The sequence below is a fragment of the Gavialis gangeticus genome, unplaced genomic scaffold (genome assembly GCF_001723915.1).
Source record: "Gavialis gangeticus isolate Ggan-Ray unplaced genomic scaffold, GavGan_comp1, whole genome shotgun sequence".
Lineage (NCBI taxonomy): Eukaryota > Metazoa > Chordata > Crocodylia > Gavialidae > Gavialis > Gavialis gangeticus.
The window spans coordinates 23,871,164-23,877,926 of record NW_017728997.1 but is presented as its reverse complement, the minus strand read 5'-3'; the positions used below and the strand labels follow the sequence as shown (position 1 = coordinate 23,877,926).

Genomic DNA, 6,763 nt, shown 5'->3' with positions numbered 1-6,763 from the left:
TGCTGCTCTGCTTTCTGCCCTATCTGCCACTACATTGCCTCTCTCCTCCCTAATGTGCCACAAGCAGAGGCTACCCATGCCACTTATGGCACCTGTACCACAGTTGGCCACTCCTGCCACAGCACTGAGCTCTGTTTTATGCACACAGTCCTGCTTACATCCTGCATTCTTACTTCTTAATTCCCGCTATTCCCAGTGCTGAAACCAGGCACAACCTTGTTAGTGGACCACAAAAGAAATTGTTCTTCTAAAAGTAAAACCTATCTAAAGAGCATCAGGAAAACTTTGCATGACAGAAATTTTTGGGACTGTCTCCCAAGATAGTCAGGCTATGCTCCTGGAAAGGTTTTACTACAGGCAGAGACGATCCTGCCTTGTGCAAGGGGCTGGACTATATGACTTCAGAAGTTCCCTTCCAGCCACAGTTTCCTATGAGTCTATGATCTCAAGACAGGAAGCTAGCCTTCTGGAAAGGTTTTACTATAGCAGGGTTCTTACTGTTTAAACCTTCCTGTCTGTAAGGGGAAGTTATCTCCCACAATCCAAATCATGCAACTTTAATTTCTGTATAGATTAAAAAATATTTACCTGTGTGAATTTGTCATTCTAAAGCTCCAAGTGCATCAAGTTGGGGCTCTCTCCATTTCCTCAGTGGGAGTTTTGAAGTTAGAGAACATGCAAGAATGGGCCAGCAAATCCTGCAATGGATTTAAGGTCAAACCCAGTACCATAAAACCCAAAGAAACCAGTGGCTGTCTCAGCACTAAGGTGAGCAGGGACAAACAGGATATCTGTTTTGAATTTACCGCAAGGGACTAAAAATTGCATCTGGGAAGCCTAATGAGAAGCCAAAAAGTACAAATACCCAATTTCCATTACATCAGCCTTTCAGAAGGGAACACAACGTGGGAAAAGTTCAGGTTAGACGATCTGACACAGAATCAAAGGCAATTCATTACAAAGCACTTTCAAATCACAGTTCTGGATCCGCAGGCCTGTAATCCTCCCGTCTTGCTTGTGACTCTTGATGTGGAGTAGGCACCACAGAAGCCAGTTAAGCTGGCCCAACTCTGCTGACTTATCCCAGGCATCTGCTGCTCATTGCTGGTCCAGAGTTTAAGTTTGGCGATATCCATCTTCCCCTGGGCTGCCTTTTTAAAAGCAATCCTGAACAATGGGACTTCAGAATAAAGAATAAAACACTGAATATTTTTTTAAACTTCTAGGCAAGGGCCTTTAATGCGATTAGAAGGAGGAGGGGGAGGTGGATAGCAGCTTTTTCTTTTTTATGTTATGTATATTGTGTGTAAACAAATATGCAATTTGCTTTAAAAAGATAAGGTGATTAAATTTTTATCGGGCTTGTACTCTGTTGTCACCACAACAAAGAGAATTAGGAGGAGGAAAGAAAGGCCTTTTTATTTGAATTATGCTCTTACCAGAGGTTCTCCACAGCACAGCTGTAAAGCCACTCAATGTTCTCCAAACAGGCCCTTTGATTGCATTTTATTCAACTTGTTTGCATTTGGAGCAATCGAACGGAAAAGAACGCTCCACATTTTGATGTCTTAATGTTCCTTAATACCTTCTTTAATTTATATTAAGCTTCTTAACTAGGGTTATGAATTCTTCAAAAACAATAAAGACCTAGTGCAGAAATCTTTCACACACCATGAAAATTGAAATTATAATGTATTCATGGCTTTTTTTTTTTAGTTATTGAAAAAACATTACTTAGAAGAAAGATGTAAATTACAAAAAATATCCTAAAGTTGTATGAAAATGACTTGCTCCATAGGACTAGATGAAAGTTCAAACTAATTATTACATGGAAAAGAAAATGGTGGGGGAGGCAGAGGGAAGGAAACTGTAAGAGAATATTTTGTGACTATAAAGTTTTCAGTCTTAATATCCTATAAATTCCTTCTCTATCTCTGTCTGCAAAAAAGCACTCTGGAAATTCATACAAGTTTTGTTCTATTCGGAACAAATCTGAATGTTGGCCAGTTTTTCTTCCTCTATTATTATTATTCAGTCTCCTTTCCAAAAATGGGCCTTAAAGCTTAAGGTTCCACAATATATTTTATCTACTTCTACCTTTTGCAGAGTGCCGAAAACAACAATGCACATTTAACTGAGGAGCTTCTTAATGGTGCACTGAAACACCCACAAATCTCAAAGTTTCACAGGACACCTGTCTATCTGCATGAAGTTTCCAGATTGAGCTGCCAGGTGGATCTTCGTCAGATCAGAGGTAGGCTTTATGAGAAAAGAAAAGGTCACATAATAAACAGAGTACTTAGAGGCCACCCAAGGAACAAGACTGGATGGGTTTGTTTTTGCTTGTACTGTTTAGTTAAATGGATACTGTCAGTGTGGTTAGGCTTAAAACACTGATCATCTGTCTTGGGTCAAATTGTACCCACAGAGTTCAGTATTTAAATATATAAATTAATACATACATGCTGACACATGTATTCATGTACGTGTGCATAATTTACAATCATTTCATTTAGTAATAGAAAACCTATTTGCGAAAAGAAAAACCCATCATAGTCCATATGATTCTAACAAGGAACTTCTACGTTGCCATAATCTTGGTTTCATTCTTTTCTAGTATGTCTACTGTTTTATACTTAGTGTTCCTGAGAACTAGTTTGAGAAGTTGTGTGTGTAAAAAGCACACTTACACACACACGCACGGACTCGCTCACTCCTCCCCTTCCTCCTCCCACCCCTTTCCTTCCTCCACAACAAAAGCCCAAGAAAAACAGGACAGTACCATAAATTGTTTGCTTACTTATTATAACGCCACCACAATGCTTCAGTGTTGTGGCTACAGTGATATGGTGCATTACAAACACAGTAGGAGAAACAGAAACTTACTAGTTACACTCCATCCCCGAAGTACATCAAATTCACTCTAGAAACTCCTGGGGGAAAAGCATGTTTGTAAAGGAGCACAGATTTTCATATGGTATCATTGTTACTTACTGGCGACATCCTCTGACTGCTCACCTTCCTTGCTTCAGTTACACATTTTTGCTGGGTTCCAGGAAAGCTCAAAATGAAACCTTATGACAAAGCCCCCCATGTACTGAGTGTTTGTGGAAAAGCTAACTGAATGGCTATAATTGTCACATTACTGTCAAACCACCATAATGATTACAAACAATTTTAAAAAATTATACACAGAAGATTTTTTTCTAAGTTTCAAAGTGCAACAAGTGCTAACATGAATCCAATCAAAGCAGGATTTTGACATGCAATATCAATGCTGTCTGAGATTAAATGAAACATCTCCGTTTTCCTGAAGCTTAAAAACCCACAGCCTAGGACTCTGTGTGGGCATCACAGTGGAACTTACAGCCTTGCTCAAGTAGTACCAGTGAAATCAGAGGGGTTAATGAGAAGGGACAGAACAGAACCTAGGCTGATGCCAAAGGCCAGCTCCTACCCTGGTACCCAGTCTGCTCCATGTCTGTCCTAAAGCCATTAGCAAGACAGAGTAGAGAGAGAGGAGGACAGAGCACTATAAAGCTGAAAGCTATTCAAGCACAGCAACTGCCTTTTAACCACTGAAGCCTATATTATATATCTGTTTAAAAGCTTTGGACCACAATTTCATTACTAAGTGAATGCCTAATTTGACTGCACATGCCCAGTAATTGCATAACTGATCAACTTGCTAGAAATCTTTATTGGTCGCATGTAATTATGCAAGTTTGGCCCTTTAAGCAGAAGTGATGCATGGATGCCATTAAAAATCCCAACCAAGTGAACTGATTCAACAATTAGTGAAAGAGTAAGAAATCTGCTCCAACTGCACCTCAAAGATGGAAAAGGCCAGAAGTCTACAAGCATCTAGGTGACCCATGAATTCCCCCTAGCTGCATAAAAATAGTTTGAAACAGCTACTTCCTGAGCTGTATTTTTTAAAAGATGGTCGCTGCTCTATCCATTCAGCACATATCAGCTACCCACCTTTTGATAGGCGATTCTCCTCGGTCTTGTCTACAAGGCAGACTTCCTGTACTCAAGAATAGCATCCTGAAGCATGCTACAATGCTCTGGGCCTGGGTTAGGCTTCTTCTTACCCAGAAAGAGCATGGTCATATTTGTGCACTGTGTTATCAGGCCTAATTTGTACTGCTAAAAGACAGCTCTACTGCACAACTGTGTGGATATGGCTATACCACTTTGGCTAGGGACAGACATTATATATAAACCAGTTTAAGTGAGCAGAAACTGGTTTAAACCTGTAACAGAACATAAGTTCAGTGCACATAAACCAGTTTCAAAATGGCTGAAACTAATTTAAGATAAATCTGATTGAATGTAATATCAGACTTAACTGATTTGGGTCAAACTGGTTTATGCAATGTCTGTTCCAGACCCCTTCCTGGTTTAACTTAAACCAGAATCCCGGATACTTTGCAACCCTGGGCTGTGCTGTCTGCTCCAGAGAGCAGAGATGGCCCCACCCATCTGCTCTCTAGCCAGAGCTCTGGCAGACACTGCAGGCACAGCAGGGTCTGTCTGGCTTTCCCCTGCCCCCTTCCCCCTTACTGCTCGCTACTCAAACAAGGATCCCCACCTTCCCTCCCTCCCATCTCCCACAGCATAGACCCCAGCCCCACGGACCTTAGGCATGTGGTATGCTAACTAATGCTGAAAGGTGTCGGCATGTGTGTGTCTCCAATTTCACTGGCACAGACAGACAGAACAGTGTCCGCTTAGGGCTTTTTGGAGCTAATCAACAGGTCATCTGGTAATGTCCCTCTGTTCCTTCCTTGGAAACAGCTGTTTAAGAGGAGCTTGAACTAATGAGAGAGGCTTTTGTTTTCTTGATGGGCTGATAAACACTGTGTTATCAGCTCCCTGCTGGCTCCCTCACCTGTCAGGTTTGCTGACAGTATGAAGAAGCAGGAAGAGGGAGATTGAAAAGCTCAGTATCATCAACAGATGCATGCACTGCACACCCTGCCTTGCCTCAGAGTGCTAGCCTGGGGCTGGGAGCTGGCAAGACTCCCACCCCTTGAGCAGCAAGAAGGGAAAAACCTGGGACAGTGCAGGCAGTGTGGGGGTATACACCCCTCCCTAATCAGAGCATCCTGCCAAGGCCTGGCCATGTCCTCCCTCAGCTCAGCACTATGGAAGGGAAGGGAGGGCTGCTTTAGCACCCCCAGCTTCTAGCCTGAGCCACTGCAGGCATGTGCCTGCATTTCCTCAGTCCTGAGAGAATGTATATGCAGTTGCAAACTGGTAGGCAAGTTAAACTAACCTGCAGAGATTGAATCAATTCAGGCTCAGGCTTTTTGAATGTCTGTCTTCAGTATTTGAGTCAATACTGCTCACCAGTATTGCTCACCAGTATTGAGCAATACTGTCAGCCAAGGACACTGGAAGTTTACAAAACTGGCCTTTGGAGGGTTTGAAAACCTTTTCTATAAGACTGGTCCAATGCACTAGGCACAAGCATGCAAGCACATCCATTCACCAATACTATCTAGTATTTAAAAAAAAATTAATCCAATGATTTTTAAATCAGGATAAATGTCTACTCTTATTTACTTTCTGGGCATTGGGACCCTACAGTTCACTTTCATCAAGCTTTTCTCCAAAATTACAAAGGCCAAAATCAGAAGTTGCAAAGAAGGTCATAAATCAAGAGAAGAACTTAGAATTTTAGTCAGAAATGAGATTCCTGAATAGTAACATGACTCAAATACTTGGGGCTTTAAGAAAAAAGCACCTAATATTGCAAATTTCACAATAAACATCTCAAGAGATTGCAACACTAAGGGTAGATCCCAAAAGTTGGGCTTCTTTCTCTTACCACACCATTCCCTGCTGCAGGAGGTAGGGACGGTTCTAAAAGTTAGTCAAATAAAAAAACCAAAAGAACAGTAGGTTGCTCAAATCTTTCATTAATAAATTGTGTCATATCTCGTTCTTAAAGTCAAATGTCCTTGCTCTTTATGAGGTCCTAAGCCCTTAATATTTTTTTAGAAGGACAAAGTCTGTAACACATACAATTCAGAAGTACTAGCTGACAGGAAACTACTCAGCTGTTCTAGTATTATGCTGTTTGGTAAGAGATGTCTAAGAGTCCAGACTAATCAATGAACCAGTGACTTTAGGATCCTCACCTGGATTGAAGAGATTCACTGGACAGTTCCAAAATACAAATTCATTCAGACTGAAATCCCGAAGGATACACTTAAGTTTGGTGTCTCAAGTGAACTCAGAAGAAGGTAGCACTGAAGGAGAGGGGAAAATTAGATTATGGGGGGGGAATATAATATGTCCAGCTAAAACATAGAAACAAGTTAAAAATAAATTAGCCCCAGTTCCAAAACCATAAGGGCAGCATCTCACATTGCTCTCACTCAAATCATTTAAGTCTTTGTTTATTTGATTAGGTTTGGGTCCTAGAATGGTCCATTTCATGAGCAGGGGCTCCAACGTCAAGATTTATTTTCCAGCTGGATAATTGCTAAGCTTTTGTCTTGTGCTAGCACTTCAATATTTGTGACACCCTAGCTTATTCAGAGACAACAGATGAACATAGTCCAACCTATCACCCAGAAACACCAAGCCAACCTGTCAGTCATATCTCACACCACACAGTCCTCAGCTGACAATTAGCTCCTGCCATTAACTGAAGAGAACGCTCTGGCAATGGCTGAGCATCTGCCCTTAGCAAAGAAAAGGAAGTTCCAAACAAGAGCATCCAGAAACCTTTTATCAGCAATTCAGT

General features: G+C 41.3%; 1 protein-coding gene across 2 annotated transcripts in view; it reads right to left on the bottom strand.

The window, feature by feature from the left end:
- Positions 1-6,763, bottom strand: part of EEFSEC (eukaryotic elongation factor, selenocysteine-tRNA specific) — a 270,403-nt gene that overhangs the window by 22,979 nt on the left and 240,661 nt on the right. The gene's annotated exons all lie outside the window — the stretch shown is intronic.